Genomic DNA, 13,846 nt, shown 5'->3' with positions numbered 1-13,846 from the left:
GGAGCACCCAGGCGCCAGTCGGTGCATATATGAACACGATACACACACACACACACACACCCCACTTTCTGTTTTGAGGGGAATCCGAATGGGGGTTGAAGACTTCCCATCAAAATCACCCCCTTTCAACCTGCTGTCTGCAACATGAAAGGACAGTGAAAATTGATTTTCTCTGCAGCTCCAAACCTGAAATGGGAAGCAACCTCCAGGTTGTAATAGTCCTATTTTCAGAAAGAACTTATCTGAGTAATTTTCTTAGGGAGCTGCTAAAAATGAGTCCAATCCTGCATCTGTTCCCAGTGAAATTTTCCAATCGCAAACATCCATTTGGGCGTTGGGAGGAGCAGTGGGGAGACTCTGCGGCACCCGCCATTGTTTCCAAAATGCGTGTGATAAAAACCATGCAGAAGGAGACAGAGATAAGGCCCGGCGGTGCGGTCAGGCCCTGCCCGGCGGCCGGGTCCTGGGGCCAAAAAGACGAGTCCCTGCGACCTGGAACCTTGTGTGTCCGGGTCTCGCTTCCCGGGTGGCTGGGGGGAAGCATTTAAGAGCGGGACCGCGAGCCGCGCTTGTAAACAGACAGCCGGGCTGGGATGGTCGCCGGCCAGACGGGCTGTCACGGCGAGGCGGGCTTGCTGCGAAGCCGAGCCCCAGCCAGGAGTAGACTGCAGGCCCGGCAGGTGAGGGGAGAGGTTCCGCCGGCGGCCAGGTGAGCATCCGTCTGCTTCTGTGCTGCCTGGCTGGCCAGTGGGGGAAGGGTGTGGGGATGACAGCGTTGTAACAAATATCCGAGAGCATCCCTGGGGTGGCGATGATTTTGCTGTTTGTTCCGTTCTCTGGTTTTGGTTTCGTGCTGGAGACTGCACTACAGTGTCGTGGATAATGGGTGAGGGTAGGTTACATGATGCATTGTCTGCTTATTTTTATACAACGGGTATATAAGTAGAAAGCAGTTTGAAATAGCTGATCCCGTTCTGCGCGTTGTTTTTAGTCTGCCTGCTTCCTGGGTCCTAGAAACCAAATCTCAGCAGAGCCTTTGACTCACATCACGCCGGGGCTCCTAGAGAAACAGCGATCGTTCCCTCTGTGGACTCCGGTCATTTTTAATGTGTAGTAAACGATACTGTGTGACTGATGACAAGCATGATTTGGTCTTCTATGAGAGGATTACTAAGCTGAAACACCAGGATAAGAAAATTTCAGACCCACTCAATAAATGAAATACGTGTCTACTAAGATACATAGTTGAATGGCAAACTGAGATTGGTCTGGATTTATAGCTTGCAAAGCAGCGCAGATTTGAATTTAACAGGTTAAACTGAGATTGAGCTATGCTGTTGTAAACTTATTCGGAAGTTTTTTCCCTTCTTTTTTCCTCGTAAAGAGAAACACTTCCTTTTCTTTATTTCATTTTAGTAGTCATAGTGAATTGCAATTTGTATTCATTCATAAGGTATTTTATTATATATTGACTACATATAAGTTTTAATTGTACCTATAATCAAATACAAGGCAGTTTTCATTTCATTAACTTGGAAAATGCCTTCACCAAAAATTGGGCTATATATAGACATGTCTCCTTCATCACATAGTCTAACTTTTAGTTAGAAGAGTATTAGATTAAATCAGAGAAGTGTACATCAAAGAAATAATATTAATGCCTTATGAGTTTGTCTTTAAAATGAATGTTTTCACAATGTAATGGTTCATAGCAAGAACTATAAAGCCAGACTGCCTGGATTGCAGTTCCTGCGTGGCCACTTCCTATTGTATAATGTTGGAAAGTTACCTGCTGTGTTTCCAAATATGTAGAATGGGTTTACTAATAGTACTGATCTCATAGGGTTGTTATGAGGATTAAATGAATTAGTATTTTTATTTTTTGTATTTTTATTTTTTAAAAAAGATTTTATTTATTTATTTGAGAGAGAGGGAGAGGGAGAGAGAATGAGCGGAGGGGGGGGAGAGGCAGAGGGAGAGGGTTATGGGGTTGGATCCCAGGACCCCAGGATCATGACCTGAGCCAAAGACCGATGCTTAACCGACTGAGCCATCCAGGTACCCCGAATTAGTACTTTTAAAGCGTTAAGAATAGTGCATATAATAATTGCTATATATATGTTTGTAAGTAAATACATAAGGGGCACCTGGCTGTCTCAGTTGGAAGAACATGTGACTCTTGATCTCAGGGTCATGAGTTCAAGCCCTACGTTGAGTGTAGAGATTACTAAAAAATAAACTATTTCATTGATTTTTTAAAAAATACATGTAATAAAAATAAACCAATGTTGAAAGTGGAATGGTGGTTGCAGAAGGTGGGGGAGGGGCAAAATGGAGAGTTTTGTTAAATGAGTGTAGTTTCAGTTTTGCAAGATGAAGAGTTCTATAGATTGGTTACACAACAATGTGAATGAACTTATTACTGAGCTGTACACTTGAAAATGGTTAAGATGGCAAAGTTTATAGGTATTTTCTCACAATTAAAATAAAAATCAGTGTTGGCAAAGTTAGGTATTAAGAATTCTTTTTTTTGGAGGGGGAGGGGCAGGGAGAGGGAGAGAATCTTTTTTTAAATTTTTTTTTTTTTAAGATTTTATTTATTCATTTGACAGAGAGAGAGCACGCACAAGCAGGGGGGAGGGCAGACTGGGGAGAGGAAGAACCAGACTCCCCGCTGAACAGGGAGCCTGATGCAGGGCTTGATCCCTGGATCACGATCTGAGCCAAAGACAGACGCTTAACCAATTGAGCCACTCAAGGCTCCCAGAGAGGGAGAGAATCTGAAGCAGGCTCCACACCCAGCACGATGCGCGGCTCAGTCTCACAACCCGGAAATCATGACCTGAGCCAAAATTAAGACTTAGACCCTTAACCAACTGAGCCACCCAGATACCCCTCAAAATTCTTATTAGCACGCAGCAGCCAACCACAGTTGCCTTTGCCATTGTGAATATGCAACTTCTTATAGTCATCAGTAAGATTCATTTATTTGGTAAATTCATGAATTAAGGTTTATCATAAAGAGCACGAACAAATGGTAAGAAAAAACACCGAAGACTCTAGAGCAGGCAGAATTGTAGAAATGCCCCTGTACCAAGATTGCATGCCCTGATCCGTGCAACCTGTAAAGATGATGAAATATCACTCTTTTGACTATATTATGTTATAGGACACAGTCGAATTTAAAATGGGGAAAATACCTGAGTAGTCCTAATCTAATCACAGGAGCCCATAAAAGTAGAGAGCTTTCTCTGGCTGGGGAAATCCAAACGATTTGTGAAGCTTGAGGAGGAACAACATGGGGTTGCTGTTTTGAAGGTGGAGGCAACACTCGAGAAGGAATGGGGGAGCCTTGAGGGATGCAGGATGCCTAGAATTGTTGGGGGTGGCCTAGCATGGAAACCGAACTTCAGACTCAGGGGCACAGTCTAGGAACTGGACTATGCCAACAACCTGAATGAGCTTAGAACTGGATTCTTTACCAGAGCCTTTAGATAAGAGTCCAGCCTGGCCAACAACACCTTGATTTTAACCTCGAGAGAGAGACCCTGAACAGGGAACCCAGTCAAGCTTACCGAGACTTCTGACCTACAGAACCGTGAAATAAGAAACAGGCGTTGCTTTAAGCTACTGAGTTTGTGGAAATTTGTTATATAGCAATAGAAAATTAATATAGACTCCAGCAGAAAAGTAGGCAAAAGACAGGAACAGAGTATCCATAGAAGAGAAAATTAAGTGACTAATAGAATATGAGAATACAGGGGCGCCTAGGTGGCGCAGTCGTTAAGCGTCTGCCTTCGGCTCAGGGCGTGATTCTGGCGTTATGGGATCAAGCCCCACATCAGGCTCCTCTGCTATGAGCCTGTTTCTTCCTCTCCCACTCCCCCTGCTTGTGTTCCCTCTCTCGCTGGCTGTCTATCTCTGTCAAATAAATAAATAAATAAATCTTTAAAAAAAAAAAAAAAGAATATGAAAATACATTCTCTTTTCATTAACCAAAGATACAAAAATTGGAACAACCGCAGGGTCCCATTTTTTCCAGCTCTTAAATTTACATAGATTGTTAACAATTTCAGTTCTTCACATTAGTTAGTGTGCATTGGAGCAGACACTCTCAAATGCTGTGAGGGGTGAGCAAATGGTATAACCTCTCTGAAAAGCTCATTGGCTGAATGTATGAACAGCCTCACCAGTGCTCCTACCCCTTGACCTAATACTTCTACTTCTAGCAATCGATCCAAAGGAACTTAGAAATATTTTTATAGTTAATGTTCACAGATGCTTAATGTAGCTTTGTTTTCTCATAAATTGATGGGTTTTAGGCTTTGGGCTCTAGACCCAGGTTAATTATACAAGTGAAAAAGAACTGTGATGGATATGTAACCATTTGCAAAAAGATGTCTGCATGTTCTGGCTAGGAAAACTAAGCTGGACCTGGGCCAGTAACATCTGCGTAACAAAACACTCAATGCTAATATTCATTGAATATTTATCAGATACTTGACATTTTCTATTCTAGTTTAATCATGTATGCAGGCTTCCCATAATACTCGAAGTCAGCTATACATTTACATATTTAAGAACAGGTAGGTAGATGGGTACTAATTACTTGTTTCAGAAGACCTGATTTTGATAGGAACCTGGAAAAGATTAAATCACGTGGGCAGATTTTTTTAGGATCCTCCATCTCTAGACAGTTTCCAGGGGCACCCAGAGCACTGATACTCTTTAATTTTTTCCCACTGGTTCCGTTTCCTGTTTTCATTTTGCTTTATTCTTTCATACCTACAAGAAATGTCTAGAAACTGTCTGTTGCCCCATTGGCACTAGCCAAATGGTGATTTTCTTCATGGAGAATGTTAATCCCTTAAAAGAAACCGTATGGAAGGATGTCTAGCAAGGAATTGCTTTTTTCTTTTCCCTTTTCCTTTTAAAGTGATTTTGCCTTTGGTTCATAAGTAGCTGAACCATATTCTTAGCTTAGAGCTTCTAGCGCAAGCTGTATAATTCTGAGAACTGGGTACTGAGTGACGGCATGATAAAAATAACCACCGGTGGTAAATTCCATGCATTATGTTTGCTCTCCTTCATTGGTTACTGTGGATATTACCAGACAGACAATAAAAAGCCCACACAATTTACCTTCATACTGACAATAAGGTAAGAACTGTATTTGGTTTGTGGATGTAATTAGTCTTGATGGCAGCATGAGTTATAAGCAAAAACCAAAGTTAAAATATAGAGGCCATTGTATTGAAATATCGGGCATGCTATTTTCGTTAACGGTTTGTTTGTGTTTCATACACATTAACCTTAATTTGAGTATGTGTTTCAAATTGGATTCTCCAATTATATGCCATGTTTGTGAGTGCAGTAGAGATTTGTCCAGTTATCTTGATTAGTGTAACCAATTTATAATTCAATACAAACTAAAGGTGCCCAGTTCTGCATTATCCAGTTTACCTGTGGACATTTATCTAATGGGGAAATTGCTAAATATCCACTTCACTTTGTGGCGTGTATATGTGATTGTAAATGCAGGGTTCAGTCAAAGAATAGGGAATATGTATTGTAGGTTAGAAAACATCAGAAAGGTAACCAGTTTTTATGCTCTAGGAAATTAAAAGATGTTTTCCCATGTGTTCTTGATCCATTTGAATCAGCACTTTAGCTTTTCCAGAACAACTTTTCTTCTACTCTCAGGGGTTCATTGATTCGTTGGCGAACAAGTAAGAGTTGAGCACTTGTTGTGTGCTGTGACACATAGCTCTTGTACTTGGAGCCAGGAGTACAACTTTGAATAAAGCAGGCACTCTTTGCCTTCATGAAACTTATGGTCTCCTGAGGGAGACAGACAAGTAAACAGGCCATTTTACACAGCATGAAGGGCATTATAATTGAGGTCAGGATGCTATGGGAACACATAAGAGGGATGACCAAAATGGACGTGGGAGGGCAGGGAAGAAGTGACAACTTCAGCAGAGACCCAAAGGCTGAATTAAAATTAGGCAAGTTGTGTCCGTGCGTGTTGTGGGGTGGGGGGTAAAGAGGGAGAGTCAAGAGATGAGCTCAGGAAAGTAAGTGGCCGTGAGCTCTTACGGGCAATGTTAAGAAGTGTATGGTTTCTCCAGAAGACAGCAGGGTTTCAATTTTAGAAAGCCCTCTTGGGTTGCAGTGCAGTGACTGGATTAGAGGAGGGCAAGACTGAAGGGAAGAAGACTGGGTGGTGGTGTCTGAACTAAGGCAATGAAGAAAGAGAGGAATGGACAGATTTGATGGATGTGGTAGAGGTAAAATTAATACGACTTGCTGTTTGGAGTGATTGCGGTTGCAGGAGCCACAAGGGTCAAGGGTTAGTGATGTTCAGTTTTTGGGGCAGATGATGGTGTCCTTCACTGTATGGACAATACCAGGTCGAGGGGCAGGTTGAGGGTAAGATGAGGAGCTGGGTTTGTGCATATTTAGGAGTTAGGGAACATCCAAGAGGCAGTTGCATTTGTGGGTATAGTGCTCAGGGGAGTAATCTGTTCCTCATCCGCCACGTGGACTGCAGCTGAAGCCTCAGAAATGGAGACTGCTCAGATAGAAGAGGAACTAAATAAGAGGGTTATGGGGAAAATGTAGGAATACCCGCATTTATGATATGAACATTAAGAGGAGCTCATAGTGCGGACTGAACTGAGCATCCAGAGATAAAGGAGAAATATCAGGAGAGGCTGTATCAGTGTATTCGTGAGAGCAATGCAGAGTGGGCGTTCAATAGGTCAGATACTGCTGAGGGGTCAGGTCGGACGTGCAGTGAAAAGTCTCCTGGGTTTAGCAGCAAGGAGATAGTTGATGACCTTTGCCTCTGCAGTTTCAGCTGGGACAGAACCGGATTGCCTCTGGAGGGGTGGGGGCGCGAATGAATGGGTGGTGAGAAGTAGAGTCAGAAAGCATATAGAGCAAGTTTCTTCTAGAAGCTTGGAATTAAATGGGAGGAGGAGAAAATATTTTAACTGTAGAGGAACTTGGAGGGCAAGGGAGGGTTTTACTTATTTGGTTTTACTTATTTGGTTTTTCTTTTTCGAGGAGAGATACTCCTTTTGAATCATCATGCACTTGCACTGTTGAATCTCCCCACCCCAAGACCACCAGAAAAGCAGAAACACAGTAACTCTTGCTGACTTGAACAGTGCAGGCATTCCTGGAGTAGATTAAAACCTGTCTCACAGTTTCCTAAACTGATTGCTCACCACTCTCTGTACCAGTTCGTTGGTTTATAATGAGAGGAGATCAAAGAGAATGCGGTGACCCCTTCCGTGGCACCACACAGACCCCTGTCGGCATCCTGTACCCTACTTTGGAGTTCACAAAGTACTGCATTATGTCATTTGACTTGCTCTCTAAGACAGCTTTTGAAGAGGGTAGGACAGGTGTCCTTATTTGACCTGTATCAAGGTAACTGGAATTCAGGTTCACATGGCTTGCCCAGAATCACACCTTTGGAGGTGGTGCATGGAATATTGAAACTGAGGTCTTCCAGTTCCAGGTCTTATGGTCCCGAAGTGATTGTCCTTCGCTGAAATGTTAGATATATGTCTATGGATTCCTGGTAGTGTGGTCATATGAAACCTGGCCTTATCTTTCAGTAGACTTAAGAAACAAGACTAAAGGTTGTGGGTCAGTTTTGTTACTTTGATTGAGCCCCACGTACAATGATATTCTTACCCCCAATCCTCCCTGCAAAAAGTTCGGTTGGTTTTAGAAGGAGGCACTTTATTTGGGCATGTCTTAATAGTTAAAATATGTTAGAATTATCTATAGTCACATTTAATTTGAAAATATTTCTTTAATTCTTTTGACAGAAATGCTTATTAGCAGGGTGGTTTTTTTTTTTAAGTAAACATTTTTACAAGTGTTTCTATTTATTGGCTAAATGAAAAATGATGTCTTAGGGAAACATTAGTAAAAGGTTTGGGCAATTAGGACTGTGTCAACATTTGCAAAAGCACTTATTTGGCCTAAATGAAGTCACAGTTATTATACCTTTGCAGACATTCCAAGTAATGTGTTCAAGGTCACAAAGAGAATTGAGGTTAGCTATTTAGTTAGAGAACAGCTTTTTACTCTGTTTGTTCAGGGACCTCTCATCCACCATTCCCTCAGAGAACTTACAATGACACAGAAGTATTACAGACATGATATTTTGAATAAATTAGGTATAAACTGTTTCCCTGGGTGTAAAGATGATTTTTAGCATTTAACTTTCTGAGTTGTGGGATTAACAAAGATTTAAAAATAGTTTAAATAATTATTAATTATTAATAATAAATAATTTAAAGTTGCTGATGTTTGACACTAAAATTCAAAGCACCATGTGTGTAAAATTTTAGCTGTATTATCTCAGGGTAGTTAATTTGCTATTAAATGCCATGCAGGGCTGTATGTGCGTTTTAGAGTCTTACTTCCACTCACTGGCCATATTACTTTGGACACATAACTTCATCTGTTTAAGTCTGAGTTTCCTTTTCTGTAAAATGGTAATAATAGCAGCCCTCTGAGAGGGTTGTTGTTAGGATTTAACAACATGATGCAGATAAAGGGCTTAAATAATGACTGCCCTTTAGTAACTCAGAAATACTAGCAATGACTTCCTAATCTTGGTCTTGGTTTAGAAGTTATGAGAACTGTCTTTATTTTGCTTTAAAACATTTTATTAAATACATCATTCCACATTCAAATGTGTCCGTCCACATTGAATGAGCCCTTTGTAGGACATTTTTAATGAGTTTAGTAGTGGTAGTCTTAGAAGATGAGCAGCTATTTGAGCCCCAATTATCGTATGCCTATCATCTTAATGTCAAGTCAAAAGAGTTAAAGAGGGGTGCTTAGCTAAGCATCTGCCTTTGGCTCAGGTCACGATCCCAGGGTCCTGGGATCAAGTCCCATGTCAAGCTCCACACCCAGCGGGGAGTCTGCTTGTCCCTCTCCCTCTGCCCCTTACCCCACTTTTTCTTTTTTCTCTCTCTCGCAAATAAATAAATAATCTTTTAAAAAAAGGTTAAGGAAATATGGACCAATCACAACTCCAGAATGTTTACATGCTGCTGCATTGTTTTCTAGAAATCCATTCCATACTCATGAATATAGTCCATAATAAAATAAATTTAAATCCAGAACTGGAGGTGAAAATGTAGTTCCCACTGTTCTTCTCCTTCACATTTTGTAAACTTTTCCTTTGTTCCGTTTGCTGGACAGAGATTTTTCTGACCTTCATGTTGTACATAGTAAAATAACAAAGACTCATCCTATTATTTTACCTTACCTTGTCCTTATCGTTGAAGGTCATAGACTGTTTTGTCTGCCTTTGCCAGCCTTGCTTCTTTCCTGACCGAATTGTAAGAGGCTGCTTGGTAGTCAAGATTGTTGTCACAGATTTAAGTCAAAAAAGGAGGGAGGGGTCATGGATGCAGTTCATCACCACCAAGAATGTCTCTCCTTTCAAATAAGGAGTCACCTTTTGCTTAGACCTTATCATGGGTCTGAGATTCTCAGGAGGCCATTTAACAAAGCTCCAGGCTCACTTTTTAACAAGTTCAGTTGTAGCAGAGAGTGGGAAAAAAAAATCATTTAATTACGTCTCATGTACATTCACCCTGCCTGCCCATAGGATACTGGTTTCGTGACTACGTGCTAACCCATAGGCTGATTGTTATTTTGAAGGTTAAAGTTTAAGTATTTTCCCTTCTGCTAATCAGCTGCAGTGACCTAAGGAATTAAGGTTAAAAGGAAGTGAGGCATTTATTCATTTCCCATGACATCCCAGCCACAGGGCAGAGGCCTTCTGTTGGCCAGTGATGTTTCTGTGGGTCAGAAAGACTTGGGCAGCTTGTGAAGAGCCCTCTGCATTGGTGCCTTCCATTGTGCCATTGTTAGTTTACTTTGAGCTTACTCTTTGGTGGAGCCTTTGAAGCTCTTACCGTAGGCTGATAGCTTTGTGCCAGAAGCAGCATCATTTCTGGAACAGGTATGATTGGTTTTGTTTGGTTGTTTGTTTCCTTGTCTTTGGTTTCTTCCAACTTGAAGTCATCTCTGTGTAGACTGTTACATCATTTAATTGTGTTCAGTCATTACTCTTTATTATCTCTTGATTATTAATGATTCCTTATTTATGTTCCTGTAACACCTTTTGGATCCTTCTGTCAAGGCACTGTTGACACTTGATTTTATGCTGTTTCCCCACTAGCTGGTACACTCTTCTAGGGCAGAAGTTCTGGTTTTGTGTCCCTAGCCTCTATCAGAGTGTTTGGGTACTTGGTCCATCCTTGTAAAGGCTTGCCGAGTATAAATGGTTGTATGGTTGGTAATCAGCTAGCTTCTGATAGGAATAGTAATTGCTTTAGATTTTTACAAAGAGCTTTCATATACATTATCTGCATTTGTGCTCTACAATTCTCGAAGGTAGGTGGGGGCAGGCATTGGCAGAATTTCCATTTTGCAGATAAGGAGGGCCCGGAAGTCCTGAGTCAGCCTGACTTGCTTGTAGTCATTCAGCGTAGAAGGCAGTGCTGGGACGTTAACCCTTTCTGGTCTCAGAAATTTGTGTTCTCATTGCCACACCTCTGTTCCATTGAACAAACTAAAAACTGGGTGGCAAATTGTCAGATTCAGTCTACTTACAGTTTATGGTCCTTCTAACATCAGGGCCCCTGAGCAATTTAAGGTGATTTAAAAGGTAATTGAACTTGGTTGGCCCAGTGATTAGACAGGGATTCCAGGAACCTCTTTTTGTTCCCCATAGGGCCTTTGACTGACAAGAGATGAGTCATCTTGGTTTCTCTTTCATCATCTTTAAAATAATCCTGCTACTTTTTCTTACCTCTCTCTGTTTACTACTAGTTTTTATCAAGAAGCTTATCAAACACTTTATAAACCGAACTCTAAGCCATGCATATGAAAATGATGATTCTCAGTAGAGCTGAGTGGTTATATGAGTTGATGACATCTTTAAAGCTACGTTCTTGGTTCTTTTTGGGTGGCTTGCATATCCGGGTCTCTGAACCTCCCTGGTGGTTGTTACCTTCATTGTTATGATCTGTCACATATTCAGCTTACAGCTGGCTTGACTCGGATGGCACCTACGTGGACTAGGAAGTTATTCCCTGTTGCAGTTGGAGGCTGACTGTAGCAAGATGTGATTTTTATGATGAAAGTTTTCACCTACTTCACCTCAGTCCTAGATAATTTGGGTCAGCATTTTGTTTGTTTTTTAATCTCTATTCCTTGCCGTGGAGGTAAAGGGAAGTGGAAAACATTATGAGTCTGCATTTTTAGACACACAACTGAAGTTTGTGTCTGTTTGGTTTCTAAAAGTGGGACATATTAGAACTCTGGTGGTTTTATGAAATGGGATTCCCAGTAGGAGCCTTGACATTCCGATCCAGTGGTTGACATAGGAGCATAGTAGCATTACTGCCTTCAACGGCAAAGCAATCTGAGATTTGAAGTGCCATGCTTATACTTAGTTTAGTTTCTGGGAAAACATCTTGGGGCATCAAATGTCTCAGTGATTTTGCAAGTGGCAAACAATAAGCAAGCACAGAGATGTACTGAAAAATGCTTTAAATTGATTGCCTGGTGTATTTCAAGGGGAACATCTCTTTACTGGCATTAGAAAGAGCTTGAGCTCTTAAGTCAGTGGAAAATGAGACCAGCCCAACTACTGATTTGCAGTGGTTCACGAAACGATTCCCTAGTGCTGCATAGGTGCTTTTGTTTCTATAAAAGGTCTGAATGAGGTATTGGCTGCCTGACCTTTGCCATGTTATTTTTAAACCTGATTTCTATAGCATAGAAGCTTTCTCTACCAAGAAAAATCTTAAAAGCTCAAGTCAACATATGTGTTGTCAGATATTACTTAAATAAGCTTATAATGAATTCAAATGTACTTTTGCCAGAAACTCAGAGTGGTATTTATATTTACAGATGTCAGTGCTTTGAAAACTTACTCTTTATTCAGTTGTTCATTCAACAAATATTTGCTGAGCACCTATTGTGTACTAGCCATAGTTATAGGCCCAGTGGAGGTTATAAAAATGAAATAGGTTAAAATCACCACTCTCAAGTTGCTGTAAGTCCAGTAGGGTAGGTGTGTGACCTCAGGCAAATTATCTGTCTTTGGGGCGCCTGGGTGGCACAGCGGTTAAGCGTCTGCCTTCGGCTCAGGGCGTGATCCCAGCGTTCTGGGATCGAGCCCCATATCAGGCTCCTCCGCTATGAGCCTGCTTCTTCCTCTCCCACTCCCCCTACTTGTGTTCCCTCTCTCGCTGGCTGTCTCTATCCTGTCGAATAAATAAATAAAATCTTGAAAAAAAAATTATCTGTCTTTGAGCCTCCATTTTCTGTCTGTAAAATGGAGGTAATAATACTGACATTATACATCGTGAGGCTTAGAGATCTAAAATATCAAGCAGTGTAGCTGGCACAGTATGGGCTTCTGATAAATTATAATTATTATTGTCATCATTTCAGAAAGAACAGGGCAGCATGCAATATATGTTGTGGGACAGTACCAAAGACATCCTGTGGACATTTAAAGATAAGAGCAGACTGTTTTAGGATCAGGGATTAAAGAAAGCTTGTGGAAGAAGTGGCATTGAAGCTTGTAGAATTTTGTAGGTAGAGGTGGGGAGAGGGTACCTCAGAGGTAACTGTGTTAAGTAAAGTTCTGGAGTTGGGAAAACATTGCATTGCAGTTTGGAGGAAAAGTATTATATGGAAGACAAGTGAGCAGTTGGGCAGGCAAGCCAGGCCAAGGTTGTGAAAGGTTTAGAGTGTCGGGTGAGCAAGTTGGCCTTGTCAACAGAAGCTTCATTGAAGGATTTTATTTGCTACTGTCCCCCCTGCCTAGAATAGTGCCCAGCCCATGGTGAGCATTTAGCAAATATTTATTGAATGAATCTGATTGTGATTTTAGACAAATTGAGCTTAATTTTGTCATGAGATAAGCCAGGTAGAAAAGTCTTATGAATAGTTGGAAACCTAGGACCAGAGGTCAGGCCTGGGATTGAGATCAACAATGGATGTTTGGAAAGCATGAACATAGAAGTAATTATTGAAGCCACAAATGTGAATAAATGGACCTCGGGAGAATATGTAGCTGTAGTTAGAGAAGAGAACTCAGGCAGTGCCCACATTTGTCGAGGGGACCGTAAGGAAGGGAGGAAAATGGAGACCCAGAGTGAGGCAGTAGAAATGAGAGGAAAGGTCAGAGTATGTGATGTCTGTGAAGCCCCATGTTTGAGGAGAAGCTGGTTAACAGCATCAAAGAGGCTGAGGACTTGGAAGAACACTAGTCGTTGTGTACTGAGAAAGTCTTTGGGGAGCTGTAGAAGGAAGGTTCAGTCGAGTTGAGACTTGGGCTAGGTTGAAGGTGTAAGGGACACATTCACATTCTGGGACATTGCTTGTTTTTTTTTCAAGGTTAGTGTTATTTGCTTTTTGAGCATACATGTAACAGACAGTGTGCCCAAATTGTATATATAATCTGATTCCAATTAAATACTGGACAAAACACACCTAACTATTGATTTATTGTCTCTGAGTTATGAGTTCATGACTGATTTTTATGTTCTTTGCCATATCTGTCAGTACTTTCCAGAGTTTCTATGAATGTTTATTGCTTTTAGAACTGGGAAAACACTATACCACTTATTTTTTCAAATGTTATTCTCCTAGTGTGTTACATTGCAATAGATTTCTCATTTATTAAAACTTGTATAGAATGTAGCCATTTAATGTTCCTTCTAGGCCTATGAAATGGGATTCCACCTGTGTTTCTAGCTGTCCTTTTCCTCTGAAAGAC

At 41.1% G+C, this 13,846-nt stretch overlaps 1 protein-coding gene across 8 annotated transcripts in view; it reads left to right on the top strand.

Annotated features, from left to right (window-relative positions):
- The first annotated feature begins 385 nt into the window (after window positions 1–385).
- The window catches only part of PLEKHM3 (pleckstrin homology domain containing M3), a 173,002-nt gene continuing 159,541 nt past the window's right edge, over window positions 386–13,846 (top strand). For 3 of the 8 annotated variants that reach the window (XM_044381218.3, XM_044381217.3, XM_044381216.3), the window contains exon 1: window positions 534–709. The gene's annotated coding sequence lies outside the window, so the exon portion shown is untranslated. Of the gene's footprint in view, window positions 710–13,846 lie in introns of all 8 variants that reach the window. The other 5 variants (XM_026492066.4, XM_026492067.4, XM_048214276.2 and 2 more) reach the window with 5 other exon arrangements.

Source organism: Ursus arctos, unplaced genomic scaffold (genome assembly GCF_023065955.2).
Source record: "Ursus arctos isolate Adak ecotype North America unplaced genomic scaffold, UrsArc2.0 scaffold_1, whole genome shotgun sequence".
NCBI lineage: Eukaryota > Metazoa > Chordata > Mammalia > Carnivora > Ursidae > Ursus > Ursus arctos.
The sequence above is the reverse complement of the archived record's forward strand: the minus strand, read 5'-3'. Positions and strand labels throughout refer to the sequence as shown.